We start from the raw sequence: 17,792 nt of genomic DNA, 5'->3' as shown, positions 1-17,792 counted from the left end.
ATTTGCAGTGTAAAAAGAGATGGTTGATTGTCTCCACCTATTTTTCACATAGATAGCATCTAGAGCATAGGTTGAATTTCCTCTTGTTCTAGTTTTCATGTGTCAAGACTTCCTCCTTTGCCAAAAGCCATGTGAAATAATTCACACTGTATGGATTTTTTGGTTCTCCAGATCATCCTCCAGAGACATCCTGCTTCTGCACTTCAGCAGACCTCAGTTCTCTATATGCAGATCTTACAGTGAATTCCCCCCTTCTCGTCCCCTTACATACCAGTCTATCTTCCTCTTCTGTTAGATTGGTAGCCATAGCCATTGTGTCATGAAATCTTTATATGGTTGTCATTTCCCAATCATTTAAGTTTCTTCTCAGATGCAGGTTCTACCCTTGTCCTGTCCATACGTCTGCCAAAGTGAATTCTCCCCTTCTCTCCCCCTTACATATCAGTCTATCTTCCTCTTCTGTTAGATTGGTAGCCTTCGCCATTGTGTCATGAAATCTTTATATGGTTGTCATTTCCCAATCATTTAAGTTTCTTCTCAGATGCAGGTTCTACCCTTGTCCTGTCCATACGTCTGTCACTGTTGCTTCTTGTGCTTGACTTAAGACTATGCAGCTCAGGGAATGCTTGTTTGAGTGTCCCCTGTCCACAGCAAATGTCATTCCAGAAAACTACCTTTTCTCCATTACCAACCATATAGTTTGTTATGTCCCTGACCTGTTGCCATAAGTTCCTGATTGATCTCCATACACTGCAATTATAAGGGTTGGTCACCACCTCTGTCATCCACTTATCCTCCATGCCATATTTTACTGTTATGACTTCCTTCCATAGAGATAGATCTGGTGAGGCAAATTTCCACAACCATTTCATTATAAAGCTCTTGTTCTGGGTACTCAAATCTTTAATGTTGAGTCCACCCCCACTCTTGCTTACTATCAACTCCTCCCATTAACCAAATGATACGTTTTCTTATCTTCACTGCCTTGACATAAAAAGTTCCTCCTAATTGCATCCAACCTCTTAGTTACATTGGCTGGTATAGGGAATATTGACATCATGTACGAAGGAAGGGCATCCAGAACAGTGTTGACTAGAGTTAGTCTGCCACCTGAGGATAGATATTGACACTTCCAGTTTACAAGCTTCCTTTCACAATTTTCAATTACTCCAGGAAAAATTTTCTATGGCGGGGAAGTGAAGACAAAAGAGGAGCTACTAGTAAGCAAAAGAGGAGGGGGTTTGAATATTAGAGATCTGAACATCCATAATAAGAGTTTAATGATGAAGTGGTTATGGTAGTTTGCATCCCCAGAAGAAGCTCAATGGAAAGAGGTGATTAAAGCAAAATATGACTTGCATGATAGATGGATGACAGAGGAGGTGACCACTCCTTATGATTGCAGTGTATGGAGGTCCATTAGGAACCTACAGAAACTAGTTTCTAACAGAACAAGTTGCAAGATTAGAAATGGTAAGAAGGTGGACTTTTGGAAGGACATATGGTGAGGTCAAGGGTCCTTAAAGAAGACCTTTACTAAGCTATACGGTATGTGCCAATTTTAGGATGCTACTATGGCAGAACTGTGGACAGGACAAGGATGGAACCTTCATCTTAGAAGGTATCTCAATGAAAGTGAAGACAGAACTATTTTTGTTTTTTTATAACTAGGCTAGCTTGCAGATGCCTCGAATAATTCCACCATCAAATGATACAAGTCTTGGATAAGAATCTAAAACGCACTAGAACGCCCTTGTTGATGATCCTTTACTCCGACAACATCTAGGGTTCCTCGAACAATGTGATATCTCACACCAGGTAAATCCTTAACCCTTCCCCCTACCTCCCACCTGCACAGGTAACGATTAACTCTGTCCACCAAGGCTTGGACACATGGAAAGAAATTACCTAGAGGCCGTTTGGATTGGCTTATAAGCTGTTTTCAGCTTTTTTGAGTGTTTGGCTGGCCAACTTAAAGTCATTTTGTGCTTAAAATAAGCCCCAATAAATAGTTGAGTTTATTTGGATGAACTTATTTTAAGCAGTTTATAAGTTGAAAACAGCTTATAAGTCAAAAAAAAAAAAAAGTTGGCCTGCACCTAATTTTTTTTTTTTAACTTATAAGCAGTTTTCAACTTATAAGCTACTTAAAAATAAGTCAATCCAAACAGGCTACTAATGTGTTTTGCCTCTTCTGGGAACTAAACCTGAAACCTCATGATTCTCGACTCACTTCATGACCATTAACCACACACTTGGGTGCACAAAGAAGACAAAACTATTCCTGCATGTAATTTTGGTACTTTGGCTTGAAAGAAAACAGAGATCTTTTGAGGGCAAAGCTAAGCCTATTCGTGGACTTAGAAACAAGTGTTTGTGCTTTATGGCCTATTGGTGTAACATGCTAAATGTATATGACTAGCTACCCTGCTAGAATTCCTCAGATCCCTGCATTTTCAAGGGAATCAGAGTTTCTGTATACTGTACATATCCACCAAAACCTTCTTGATGCCACTTTTGCTGAAAGGATGTATGGTAAAAAAGAGAAGAAAAAAGAAACAGGAAACATCTTGTGATCAATAACCAAATTAGAGTAAATTCCCACATGAATAAAGATAGATGACTCCAGATAATAACCACAAGCTTGAAGGAAATATTCAAAATCATAAACTGCCAGTAAATTGACGTTACGAGGTAATGAATTCAATAAATACTCACTTGAAAATATTTCATCCAAACCGTCCCTTTTTATTCTATTTTTTCCCTCTTTTTCCTTAACCTATGTCAAAAGGTCACAAGACCACTCCAAAAAGATCTCAACAAGGGGCAAAACAACCAATGAGCTAGAGTATCAGTACAACATGGTGTAATACATTTTTTCATTTAGATGTCCTATTAATTCACTTGATTTTATAATATTCAACACAATGCAAAACAAATCATTGAAATGTTTTATAACAATATTTACAAGTTTCTATAACAAATATTACTCTTTATAATATTATTCTTCACCTATACCTGATATATCAAAAACTGGGGCATAAATTTACTAGGGATATATTTTAGTATATTTTCAGAGACACATAATTGTGGAATTACTTTGACAGTACATTTTCGCAGACACATAATTGTGGAATTACTTTGACTTGAGGATCTATGAAGTATCATTATAATAAAGCCTCTTGCTCTTCAAACTTTTGTAATGTAGAATAGGTAAAACACATTTTGCTCTTTCTGCGTGGGTACTAATACCAATAGGGCAATATGATACACTTGATAATACTCATTCAGTAAACACATGAAGAACAGTTCATAATCTGATAACCAAAAATGCCCACAACATCAAAAATTAGGCTAATGCTAGAAACATGACCACTAGTAGATATGTTTCAGAAACCAAAGTAATAACCAGCATACATTTTATCACGAGAAGACATGCTATATTCGTTAACTGCATTCCCTAAAGACACAAACAAAAATTTACAACCTGCCAAACTCAATGTCACGCCCCGAGAGGGTACTCTAGGCGTGGCCGGCACTCAAAAACCATCTCTGGCCTCCGAAAGAACCACTTGGTCTCATCACTTATTCGTTCATCAGCGGAAACCTTAAGTGAAAATAAGAATACTTAGGTGGGCTCGCCATCATCAACATCAAATAAAAGAAATAATCCTTAAAAGAAATAGTTTCAAAGGAGAACTTCTACAATTACATCATCAAACTGTGTCTATGAAGCCTCTAACACTATCAGATGGTGCCAATGACATGTCCATGGCTACCTCAAAAGAAACATAATACTCAACAATAATAAAAGGACAAAGAGTTCCTCCGAATACAAGGACTCACCAAATAGCTGAAAAGTAATGATCTTCAACGATGTGCCTGTTGAGGATCTCTAACACCTGTATCTACATCAAAAAACGATGCAGGTCGAATGACGTCAATACATGAAATGTACGAATATGTAAAATGGCAGAAAAGTAAGGACAAATATCAAGAAACTCCTCTCATGAAGACTCGGCTCAGAACTCAACATCATCTCAACATCAATATGTAATGCAAGTTTAAAAATAATAATAATAATAATAATAATAATAATAATAATAATAATAATAAGCAATGCTTACTCAGTTGGGAGTTTCTCTAACCAACAACTATCACTTATGAGCTAGTGATGATACAACGAAGCAATGTCATTGTCTCATCCATCCAATACCTTGCCAGGGTAAAGGACATCACTATCTTGGATCCAATCATCAAAGTCCTCTTTTTGGGACTTAAGAGGTATAGCCTTCATCCTACGCTGGCTACGTAGTTCTGGGGTTTGAGTCAATTAAACTCTTACCCAACTCGGTGTTCAATACTACTCCCAAAATATGTGCTCATATTAACATCATCATCTAGTCTTATTGGAAAAACATCAAACTCATCTTATTACCTCTTCATCAATCATTACACTTCAAAACATTATTTAATCTCATCAAAACATCTTGCTCAAAACATCATTTACTCAAATTCATTTAAACTCAATTCTTTTGCTCTTTCAAAACTCAATAAAATACATATATAGTATTAATTCAAATTACTCTTTTTGTCAATAAATATTAAAAGCTAACATCTTTACTCAAAACACGTGTAAAAATATTCATGAACATCAAATCAATTAGGGTTCATCGAAAAGTAGCCATGAACAATAATTCCAATAATATGAGAGATAAAAATAATAATAATCTCAATGCATAAATATATCTAACTCAATAGAAGAAGAATTAATTCATTTAGAATTCATTCCAGACCCCACGTTGTGGGATTTTACTGGGTCGTTGTTGTTATAGAATTCAAGATTTGGGTAAAACTCAACTATAACTCAATTATGATGAATTTAAATATTGGGCACATGGACGAACTCAATCCAATGTTATGAATAGCCTTACATACCTGGAATTCGAAGTTTTACTCTGAATTGAAAAACTCAATGACCACTCTTGAACTCCTAACCTTTTCTCCTCGCCGGAGTATTTTGTGTACTACCCGGAGTATAAGAATCACTAGAATAGTATTTCTACACTACTAAAAACTAAAACTATATTTGAGAATGAGTAAAGAAGTATATAGAGAGAAGAGTTGCTTGAGAAAACTTGATGAATAAAATGAGGAAATAAGGTGGGTATTTATAGGTGTGGAGGGGGGACCTAACAATAAATAAAAATAATTACAAGGGATGATCTTGAAAATTCAATGGAGGATTGTGATCTCATGGATGATGTCAAATGGAGGACTATTGATGTCATGGTGATGTCAAATGGATCTAGATCTTTCCATAGTTGGTGAGATAAACCTTCTTTTAACGGAATACCCTTTTTCGGAGCTGTGTTTGAACAAGATAACTTCCTAATTAGGATTTGGTGTCTCATATAAATTGTAGATCTAGAAGTATACTTTCATTTCGTTCAATAATCAACTAATTTGGAGCATCCTACCGTGAGATATGATTTTTCTTCTACAAACACTCTATTTCGTCACAGCACCGTGTCTTGCAAAAATTAATTTATTTGACCTACGTATCCTCCGAATCTTAAGATATGGTCTTCATGAAAGTTGTAGGTAATGTCGTTGGGGTTATTCAGAAATTTGAATCACCTAAACTAATCTATCATTATAAGCAACACCTTACCAATTTATCATTCTGGAGTAACACCATGCTCCTTACTTTCTCAAAAAACAAAGTAACACCATATTCCATAAACTTGTATACAATAATAGATACACCACAACACATTGATTGAATCAATCTAAAGTTAGCTATTTAATATACTTCATCTTATAATAGTATAGTAACTTTAAAGTTCATCGCTTAGCCTTAGGTATTGAAAGTTTGAGTTCTAGAATACATATGAATATTGAAAGAAGGAGAATTAACCAAAGATGTAAGTGTGAAGATTGAAGACCTTATATTCTATATTTTAAGATCACTACATGTTCTCAAAAAATTCAAACCTACAAACTTGCTCTCCTCCAAAAACCTTGATCCCCACGTCCTCATAACATTTATCGTTTCATTGAGCTTGCATTCCAAGTTAGGATTTCTTGGAGAAGAGAAAGCTATTTAGGCAGATTCAAGTTTGTTGAAGTGTGACCATCTCATATAAAAGTTTAAACCATTAACGAGAGCACACTTTCATATACTTAATTATATTCTCAGCACGACCCCTCACCTGTGGGCCTGATTTTTTTTCATGAGCCAAGCACGTGAAAATTCTTTTTGATAATGGATTGCAGTGAAACTCGATCTCAGGACGTCTGTGTGCTCCGATACTATGTTCAAGTATGTAACTATCTCATTTAAAAGCTTAAGTTGTGAGTGAGAGCACACTTTTGTTTACTTTAATTATATTCTCAACAAAGCTGATGCAACTAGGTAGTTAAGTTCAAAAGTGACTAGGGTACTCTTTAGGAGGAAGGCTAATTCTAGTAAACTTTATGCTAGATTCATTACTAACCTATGTGATGTCCCTCTTTCCTATGCCTGGTAAAGTACTCAAAGATCTAGACAAATTGAGAAGAAACTTCTCATGGCATGGCAACAAGGAGCATAAGGGTTTCAACCTGGTGAAACAATACATAGTGCAATAGAGCAAGGAGCATAGAGGTATGGCGTTTAGAAACCTGAAGCTACAAAATAGCAGCCTGCTCAAGAAATGGTTGTGGAGATATGCTGAGGACAGACCAGTTCTGCAAGAATGTAATATGACAGAAATATGGACAAAATGGACAATTGTGCACTGATGAATCCACTGACACCTGCGGAGTTGGACTATGGAGGACCATCAGGTCCCTTTGGACCCACCTTGGGAAGGACATTACCTTCCAAGTGAGCGATGGCAGAAAATCCTTTTCTGGAAGGATAACTGGGATGGTCAGGGCACTCTGCAAGAGGCTTTACCCAGTCTCTTCAACATCAGCACCAACCAGAGTAGGACAATAGAGGAAATCTGGACTGGTCAGGGATGACACCTAATTTTCAGAAGATTTTTGAATGATTGGGAGGTTGAAAGAGTGGCTCTTCTACTTGGTAGAATAGAAACCTTCACAGGGACTACCAATGAGCTTGATATCATCATATGGAGTCACAACATAGATGGCAAATTCTCAATCAACAGAGTCTACAAGAGGAGCTGGAGATCAAGAGGTTCAAACTACAAAGCAAAGCTCTTAAAATGAAGTGGTTGTGGAAGTACTCCAATGATCATCAAGCCTTACGGAGCAAAGTAATCACTAATCAGAGCCAAATAGGACGAGAGTGACAACTGAATGACTACAGAGGTCACCAGACCTTATGGTGCGGGTCTGTGGAGATCCATTAGTGTTATGGAATGAATTCAAACCATGCCTGCCTCGTGCCATTCATCCTTGATCCATTAGTGTTATGGAATGAATTCAAACCAAACACTGAGATCAAGGATGAATGGCACGAGGCAGGCATCATAGAACTTTTATTGCCAGATATTCGTAACCTGGTACTTCCATCACATATCAATTGCAGAGTTATGATCCCCTCAAGGTTGGAATTTCACTTTTCAAAGACATCTAAAATGACTGGAAAATTCAGAGTGTGTGACTTTTTCAGCACAATTGAGCACTTTGGAGGTTTGGAGATTGGACAAGACATCCTAATCTGGTAAGATACTAAAGAAGGTGCTTACAAAGTAGGTACTGAATATAAAAAGCTAGATCATCCCATTCAGATGCCAACAAACTAGCCTTGAAAGAACATCTGGAAAATTCAGATACCTCTTAAGGTTGCCTGTTTTGTGTGGTTGTTGGCTACAGAAGAAGTTGCCTGTTTTGTGTGGTTGTTGGCTACAGAAGCAGTTCTTACACAAGAAATTTAATGAAGAGGGGAATTCAGCTGTTCCGGGTGTTTCTTTTGGGGTGAAACTGCTGAGGCAGTTAACCATCTCTTCCTGCACTGCATGGTTACAAATCAGCTATGGAGATTGTTCCTGAATCTTAAAAATCTCATGGTCCATGCCTGGGGGAGTCACAGAAGCTCTTCTGAGCAGGAAGGAAGCAGGTTCACAGGCAAAGGATAGGAAAAGATGGAGAATTGTCCCAGGCCCAGCTAGTATCTGGTGGACAATTTGGAAGGAGAGGAACCTTAGATGCTATAAGAGTATAGAGAATAGTATGGAGAAAGTCAAGCTGAATTGTATTCTGACCTTATGTATTTGGTGTAACCAGTTGTATTCCAATGATATTGTCTCTATCATGGATGTTTTAGATTCTCTCTAGTCACAGCACTGTAGATCATAGAATACTCTTTTATATATGGTTCCAGTGCAACCTATGCACTGTTTTGGTTTTATTAAGATACAGACGCAGTTACCATTGCCAAAAAAAAAAAAACTTCACACTTTTTAAGATGGTTAAAAGGGAAAGACAGAGAATTCCTAACTGGACGTCCAAACTGACAACTAGTAGAGTCGTAGACATAATTTGAGCTTTTAAGTGGACCTTGGTGAAATTAGGAGGACCTAGATTAAATGATTATTGACCAATCACATATGAGTAAACTTTGAAGTAAGTTACCTTGACTGGAAAATACTTGATAAAAATGTAGTACTTGATCAAGGCTAAGAACAAAGGCATTTAAACAGAGTATGATGGCTTCAATATGAGTTTCATTATCTGAACTTGTTTGGAAGAGAGATCAGCTACACGACAAGATATGAAGGACGGATATTATGACACGAATTTCTGTTTGGATGAGGTCCCAAGTTGAGAAGTCTTGGGAGGTAGTAGGTACAAAGTTTTATTAGTCAAGGTGTGCACAAACTAACTTGGACACCATGTTTATAAAAAAAGAGTTGAGAAGTCTTCGGCAGTTCTTAAACCATTTTTGCTGTTTTATGAGATATCATGAGACTGCGCGAAGGACCTTAAAAGGTCAAGCTTCCCATTTAGGAGGATTCTTCCCCTTTCTCTTCGCTGATAAGGCCTTGCTGGTTCTTTACAACTGACAAGCAGGCAGTGAAGTGACAATAGAGAATAGAAGGTATCAGTGTAAAAGCTTCCTTGTGGAGTTTGACCTTTGGTTTAGAGCTTAAATTAGAAAAGACTGGTAACCTTTATGAAATTCAAGGGAAACTGAATTGTGATCTTTTTCCCTTTTACCAGCTTATAAGTCTCCCTCCTATGCACCTTAAGATGTCCAATAGGCAACAATGTATTCCCCGTTCCTTAAAATACCATCCAAAATGATCTCAGACAAATCCCTAACCAAAATAAGCATATTCCGTCTGTTAACAGTTATTCCAAGTCACGAATGGTCAATTTTCCTAATATGACCGTGAGGAATCTTAACTTTTAGAAGTTTAACTAAGAGAATGACCATGCACTACATTAGCTTCATCTTTTCTATCAAGCAATATTACAAACCTCCTAATAGAATCACCCATTACATGATATGGACCATATCACAACTTTTGACTTTTCTATGTTCCAATGTGGATTTACCATCATAATAATCTATAAAGAATACTTTTAAGAGTTCAATTTAATTGGACAACCCAACAAGGACCAATTGTATTGTTGCAATGTTATCACCATCAGTGTTATAGCTTCAATCATACTCATTCATTCGTTCTAGATATAAGTCTATTGTTTCAAACCTAAGCTTCATGCTCCTGATGCCCAAATCCACCAATGTACTTTATGGGTAAAAGCTAAACACTCAAGACCACATCCAAATGGTCGTGGTATGCTTTGACCTGTGCACTGCAATAGTATTGCAGTCCTTTTTCAACCAAAAGCAAAGGCAAAAACAACTTCCTGAAGAGATTTTTCTCCCAAATCTCTTTTTGCTTTCAGAAAATAACAACAAACATTAATAAATTGGGAGAAAGCAATCACTCTCATTGTATACTCCTTTAATACCTTTTGAAATGTTTGCATCTGAAGTTATTCAACACAATACATTCAAGGGGGTACTCACGGGTAAAACTGGTATTACAAGAGCATCAAAGACTCGCTCAATATAATCAAAAGTAACAACTATTCATGTCTCTTCATCATTTCAAGGATAATAGGTGATCCCTCTCTCTTCGCACGGCTTTCTTTCCTAAATATAGTAACTAAGTGCTTTCTCAAAATATCAACATCTATATTTGGAAGGAGAATTTGATGCATTCAGGAGCAGTTGGTTGAAAATCCTGATATCAAGAGCTGCTGAGCATCTCTTAATAGTTTCCTACTAAAACAGAGGAATGTTAAATTTGTTATGGAGGGTGATAGCTAACAAATAGATCAGTAAATCCTAGTTACCGGTTTTAGACATCAGCAAAAAACTAAACATTCTTCATCTGATTACATGTGCATCTTTCAACAATGCAATTCTTTTTTTCAATTTGAAATTAACCAAGATATTCAGTATCTGATCAGACCCTACTTACTATTTTGAAGTTTATGGTAAGATATATACAATAATCTAAAATAATTGAAATTTATAATGTGCTACACATAAAAAGTGAGCCCTCTTCAATTTATATATATATTCTAAACGTATCTGCAGACAATATTAATGTTCAAATATCCAACATTACCAACACAAAAGACAACAAAATTTACAAACTAAATCCAAAATATTTAAAGTTAAATTACAAACAAACCTGAATCATAAAGTTCTGGTGAAGCAGGCAAAGCATTTGCAAGGGCATGAATACTTGGTTCCATTAGCGTAGGTCCTCCCAAGTTTATGCCAGGTCTGTCATCCTGAAAGAATAAAAACTTGTCAAATATTTTCAACAAGTTATTTATTTGAAAAGTTTGCAAATGTGTGAGAAAACATACTCTTGCATTCCACTTCGGAGGTGCCGTTGGCATTTGATAGCTGATGGACATGACCATACAACAAACATTAGAAGATTCTGACATGCAAACTCCACAATCAAAGTAATGGTTTCATATACAAAACATGCTTGGAACATCTAGATAATGAGAAAAATTTATCTCATATTATTGGCCAAGCAGTTGGTTGGTTCTGATTACTAGACTAACGAGCAGTCCTTAATAGGCAAGTTTTGTAAGAAACTCTTGAAATTTCATATATCAAAAAGTCATGATTAAGAGCAACACACAGACAGAATAAGAATGTGATTTTGGTCAATCTTCATTTGTTGCCTTAGCAGCCTAAGACAATTATATATACCAATTTTGGAGAACAAAATACAAATCACATCAAGCGCTCAACCTTTATCCTTGTTGAAGTAACTACGTAGACATTGTATTAAAATGAGGCAAAAATGATCAGCGTAACAATAAACATAACATGCTATTACCCAGAATTGCTTGCAAATGGAGGCATACCACCCATTTCTTTCCTGTAAGCCGGTCATATCTCTTTGAGAAGACAAATCTAGTAACGCATAATCGGTATCATAAGATGACAACAAATTTAGAAGTTCAGCATCCATAAGGTCAGGACCAATGGGTTCCATCACAGGAGAGGATGTCATCAAAGAAGGTGACGACGTCACATTAGAGATGTTTGCTTCCGTATGATCAGCGGCATAAGATTGATGCAAACCATTATCAGCCACAATGCTTTCCACAATCTGTGGGACCTGAGAATTTAGAAATCAAGCATTTAGTTAGCAACTATTTCATATCAGTTAAACATGACAAGGCATAGAAAAGGTCCTTAGGTAACACCTTATCAAAGGAATCAGCGGCCAATACAGCATCGTCGGGGAATCTAGATCTGTATGCTTCATAAAATTTACCCCACCACACTTGCAGAAATGCTTCATGGGGAGAATTAATGGCTGAAACGAACCACAAAATCAAAAATCACTACTCCAAAACTTAATATCACATTACTTTGACTCAATCAAACATATCTCTTTAAGATAGTAAAGGACAGTTAATACAGTCAAAACATCCAACACTAGGTAACTACGATGTATCACATCAATCAAAGAGAATGACCTCAACTTATCAACAAAATTTCAACATTATCAACCATCTACCATATGGTCATATGTAAGAATTACCAAACTAAATAAGCATAAGAATTTTACGACCCTTTAAGGTAAACAACAACCATAACTAAAACACCTCTTAATTCAATAAAGGATAAATTTTTAGCATATGATTAAAAGAGAAATTCATTAAAAAGAGTTACTTACCAACACGATTTTGATAGAGGTTTCCATCAGATTGGAGAGGCATTCTCCAACGAAATTCGGGCTAATCAAAATCGTGCTGGTAAGTTACTCTTTTTAATGAATTTCTCTTTTAATCAGATGTTAAAAATTGATCCTTTAATGAATTAAGTGGTGCTTTAGTAATGGTTTTGTTTACCTTAAAGGGGCGTAAAATTCTTATGCTTATTTAGTTTGGTAATTCTTACATCTGACCATATGGTAGATTGTTGATTATGTTTGAAATTTTGTTGATAAGTTGAGGTCATTCTCTTTGATTGATGTGATACATCGTAGTTACCTAGTGTTGAATGTTTTGATTGTAATAACTGTCCTTTACTATCTTAAAGAGATATGTTTGATTGAGTCAAAGTGATATGATAATGTGATGATTTTGTGGTTCTTTTCAGCCATTAATTCTCCCCATGAAGCATTTCTACAAGTTTGGTGGGGTAAATTTTATGAAGCATACAGATCTAGATTCCCTGACGATGCTGTATTGGCCGCTGATTCCTTTGATAAGGTGTTACCTATGGACCTTTTCTATGCCTTGTCATGTTTAACTGATATGAAATAATTGCTAACTAAATGCTTGATTTCTAAATTCTCAGGTCCCACAGATTGTGGAAACCATTGTGGCTGATAATGGTGTGCATCGATCTTATGCCGCTGATCATACGGAAGCAAACATCTCTATTGTGATGCCGTCACCTGCTTTGATGACATCCTCTCCTGTGATGGAACCCATTGGTCCTGACCTTATGGATGCTGAACTTCTAAATTTGTTGTCATCTTATGATACCGATTATGCGTTACTAGATTTGTCTCCTCAAAGAGACATGACCGGCTTACAGGAAAGAAATGGGTGGTATGCCTCCATTTGCAAGCAATTCTGGGTAATAGCATGTTATGTTTATTGTTACGCTGATCATTTTTGCCTCATTTTAATACAATGTCTGCGTAGTTACTTCAACAAGGATAAAGGTTGAGCGCTTGATGCGATTTGTATTTTGTTCTCCAAAATTGGTATATATAATTGTCTTAAGCTGCTAAGGCAACAAATGAAGATTGACCAAAATCACATTCTTATTCTGTCTGTGTGTTGCTCTTAATTATGACTTTTTGATATATGAAATTTCAAGAGTTTCTTACAAAACTTGCCTATTAAGGACTGCTCGTTAGTCTAGTAATCAGAACCAACTGCTTGGCCAATAATATGAGATAAATTTTTCACATTATCTAGATGGTCCAAGCATGTTTTGTATATGAAACCATTACTTTGATTGTTGAGTTTGCATATCAGAGTCTTCTAATGTTTGTTGTATGTAGGGCTGTTCACAGTTTTGGTTAAAACCAAAACCAAACCGAAAATTTAACCAAACCGAATAAAAAAACCGACATTTGGTTTGGTTTGGTTTGGTTTGGTTTGGTTTTAAATTTGAATAACCGATAATATTTGGTTTGGTTATGGTTATAGAAAAAAATAACCAAATAAATAACCGAACCAAACCGATAATTATATACATAAAATTTATAATTATTTATATGTATAATATTAGTTTTTCATAAATAATTAAAGATATTTTATACCTTTTAATTATTAATTTAATATTAATCTACTTATTTTTAAGGCCCAACAATCCAAGCCCAACTCTCAAGCTCAATTCTAAATCCTAAATTCCTAATAAGCACTAAGCACTTAAGCAGCAGGCAGCAACATAAGGTAAAAGTTAAAACTTTAAAACCCTAGTATCTATTTTTCTTTTACATTTCTGTTCCTCTCACGTTAGTTTCTCATAAAATCACAGACCCACAGTCATAGACTAACAGTGAAGGCTCAAAAGCAACCTCAACTTCTCAACCCCAAGTACAAGATTGTCAAATTTTGAGAAGGTTTATAAGAAGTTTTTCAAATTTTAAATTGATTTTAAGTTGTTTTCTTTTTTGTTTAGAATGTTTAAGTTGTTTCCTTTTTTGTTTCGAATCTCTGTGGGCCGTGAGGAAAAAAGAGCTTCATAAGAATTTGAAGAATGTAGAGAGAGAATATTTGAATTGTCTCGGCTAGTCATAAACCGAATAACCGAACCAAACCGAACCAAACCGACAATAACCAAACCCGTGGTTATTATTTTACTTGGTTTGATTATGGTTTTAGACATTTAATAACCGATTAAATTGGTTTGGTTATGGTTTTAATCAATAACCGACCCAAACCGAACCATGAACACCCCTAGTTGTATGTTCATGTCCATCAGCTATCAAATGCAGCAAATGCCAACGGCACCTCTGAAGTATAATGCAAGAGTATTTTTATTAAACTCAATTTTGTTTTATACAAATAATTTTCAAGCATTTAGAATCACCAACCCTTCAATTTATTTATTTGATATATTTTGAAATAATCATTCCGTTAAATATTTAACTTTCGTTAACTTCAAAGACCAAAACCGCACAATTCAACTAATTAAAGGTTAAATGTGAATAGTCAAATAAAACAGGAACTCAAACTGAAATTATGCAATAATACAGGGAATAAAATAGCTATTTCCCCTACTTTGTAAAAAAAACTATCATTTTATATCTACCAACCATTTATTTCATATGTAAACAAAATTTATAGTTGATATTGTCCGTACTATGTGGGAATATTATATTAAAGAGTAGTACGCTACAACTCATGTTCAATTTTACTCTTTTATTGAGCTAAAGTTCGATCAATAAATGTTGAATTTTTTTAGAATAGCTTTGTGATAGTGTATTATACTTTTGTTATGAACTTTTGCTTATTTGGTAAGCTTGTATAAAGAATTGAGTCAATTTTGATAGATTTCACAAATTATGAGTTTTTACAAAAAATACAACTTCAAAATCCAAATTGCACGTCCAAACAAAACTTCTATCTCATATGATTTCATACCATGATTTCATCTCACATGGCCAAACAGGCCCTATGTATCCAACCCCCTTCTTGCTCTCTTATGTTCTCTGAATGCATTCATGGCTAATTGAAATAGATACATATTTCCTTTTTTACTTAGAATTTGTGAAATATCACACAAATTTGTTCATGTTATCTGCAGCAGCCACTTATCTTCTCTCTTTCTATGTTGTCCCGCTTTGTAGATTCTACATACGCTGGGCCTGATCATTGTGTGAATAATCAATCGCCACTAGCAACGTTTATTGTGCTTCCATAATTGCACTAGCAGCAAATTTTTAATCTTTCTAGCAAGCTTTGTTATCCTATCTCACTCTTCTCACTTCGCTTTATCAAACAGGTCATGCTTTCATAAGAAAAGAAAAAAAAATCAAAACAAGGAAAACAAACAAGAGCCAGAAATTACCTCTTTGCTATGTAGTAAAGCAACTCATTAGTAGCAAAGAACTCCAAATTGATATCATATAGCTGCGATTAATGGCATGAATACACATTTTCTCGTTGCATCGTTGCATATTCGCCTCCACGTAGTGCAAACTTTCTGTGCAATCTCCAGTAATATAGCTTCTGGCAGTTCCATCCATGGCGGAATTTCTCACCATTGACAACTTTTCTATTCATTGTGTTCTTCTAGGGTTGCAATTTTCTTTTTTATGCTTCAATTTTCGTCAATTTCGTTTTTGCACTCTTGAATTTATTTATTTATTTAAGTTAATTTTTGTTCTATATTCCAAAAACAAAAAAAAATGTTCTAATTGTATTATTGTACAATGACTATTTGAGATTTCTTTATTAGGTTTCTAAGCAATGACTTTATATTATTAAGTATCATTTTGAACTCATTTCTTTTGCTCTTAATGAATATCATTTTTTGATTATTCAGACCTCATTCATTTGTCCGTATATTTCTTTCGGTATGAATCTTAATCATCTGTTAATAATTCAAAATCTTATAAGTCGGAGGCAATTTATATAGATGATGAAAATCTCTACTTAAATTATTATTTAATTTTAAGTTAATAATATTAAATAATTATATTTTTTAGAGAGATGATTACACATGACATGATTCACTTGCGACTTATCAATAATAATCTTAAGTAGAACAACGTAGAGGTCGAGAAGTAGAATAAAAGCTTCGTAGGCCGGGTGTAGTCTAGTTTCATTTTTAGTATTGTTATTACGGAAAAGGGTTAGATTAGTCTAAGTACTCGTACAAATAACTTATATTTTTTCTTTGTTATACTTTTTCAAAACATATTTGTCTTTGTCATCAAACTTTAGGATCATATTTAACTTTGCACTCAATAAAAATCACATTTATCCCTATTTCATTAAATTCTCATGTTCCAACTTAATTTTCTTAAGTGGTTTATACATGATTTTTTCCAAAATGTACTCACCCATTTGAATTCTTTTAACTTATACGTCTGAGCCAGCCCATTAAAAAAAAAATTAAAAATACAAATTTCACTAGTTTAGGGCTTAATTACAAGCCTTTTCATAAGTTTTCAAAATTACCATTTGTACTAGATTTAGATTTCCATATACATGTATTTGGCGCGATCAGATAAATATATCTCGAACACATTGGATCAAAATTAGGTGTCATTTATTAGAGATACATTATATTCAAGTGGATTTGTATGTATATGGATACACTGACTCACTCAATCGCCTCTTTCTTCGTTTATTTGCCTCTCTCCCTATGTATATGTATTTCAGAGTGTTATGGTAGCAAAAATACATGTATCTAGATGTATCTGACTTGAAATTTGGTATAAAATTATTAATTAGTGAGACAATATGTATGTAATTATTTCAAACTATATGAAAAATTAATTAATATGACACAAATATTTGTGTAATTAGATAATTTGCCCTAAAATTAATTCTTTTTTTCTCTTTTCATGAATACCCATCCAAAACTTCTTTCGAAAATTTCAAGACAATAGCCAGTACTTCTTTTCTAACATATTTTCATCAATTGTATTATATAGACATAAAACAAAAGGCATAATACATAAATAGAATTATTAACTTGACTTTAAATTATAACTTTGACTTTTAACTTGGATAGTGAAAAAGTAGGTATTTTAACTATCCAATACTTAAACAAAAAAAACACTCAAATATTGCAGCCCAAAACGAGTGATATGCAGATGCTCCGACATAGATTACTAAGCCACTCAGTGATTGCAATCTAATTAAAATGAATACACGTGGATTTTCAAAATACCTTTAACTTTGACAATGAACAAGTGACACTTTAACTATCTAACACTTACAAAAAAAAAACACTCGAATATTGCAACCCAAATGCGTGATAGCAAACGCTCTGACGTGCTTATTAAGCCACTCAGTGGCTGTCACCTAATTAAAATAACTACATGTGAAATTTAAAATACATTTAACTTTGACAATGATAGAGAAAATAAATTACATTACGACCTAGATTATTTACAAATCAGGAAATCTTCATTACTTCACAACGACAAAAAAAAATAGTTAAATGTCCCTTGCATTAGCAACGAGCAGCAAATAGTTCCAAAAAGAGGAAAAAAATTGTTGGAGAAATTAAAAAGAGAATAAATTGACTATTTAATTTTAAAAATAATGATATATCATATCATATATTACTAAAAGTGAAAGAT

At 34.6% G+C, this 17,792-nt stretch overlaps 1 protein-coding gene across 7 annotated transcripts in view; it reads right to left on the bottom strand.

Annotated features, from left to right (window-relative positions):
• LOC129888936 (transcriptional corepressor LEUNIG-like) overlaps positions 1-15,821 on the bottom strand; it is a 31,708-nt gene extending 15,887 nt beyond the window's left edge. The window contains exons 1-5 of one of the 7 annotated variants that reach the window (XM_055964008.1): positions 11,337-11,503; positions 10,849-10,888; positions 10,668-10,770; positions 3,847-3,908; positions 3,488-3,607 (exon numbers count right to left, since the gene is read on the bottom strand). The gene's annotated coding sequence lies outside the window, so the exon portion shown is untranslated. Of the gene's footprint in view, positions 1-3,487; positions 3,608-3,846; positions 3,909-10,667; positions 10,771-10,848; positions 10,989-11,336; positions 11,504-15,544 lie in introns of those variants that run through there. The other 6 variants (XM_055964012.1, XM_055964006.1, XM_055964010.1 and 3 more) reach the window with 6 other exon arrangements.
• Between the last annotated feature and the right edge of the window lie 1,971 nt (positions 15,822-17,792).

Source organism: Solanum dulcamara, chromosome 5 (genome assembly GCF_947179165.1).
Source record: "Solanum dulcamara chromosome 5, daSolDulc1.2, whole genome shotgun sequence".
Lineage (NCBI taxonomy): Eukaryota > Viridiplantae > Streptophyta > Magnoliopsida > Solanales > Solanaceae > Solanum > Solanum dulcamara.
The sequence above is the reverse complement of the archived record's forward strand: the minus strand, read 5'-3'. Positions and strand labels throughout refer to the sequence as shown.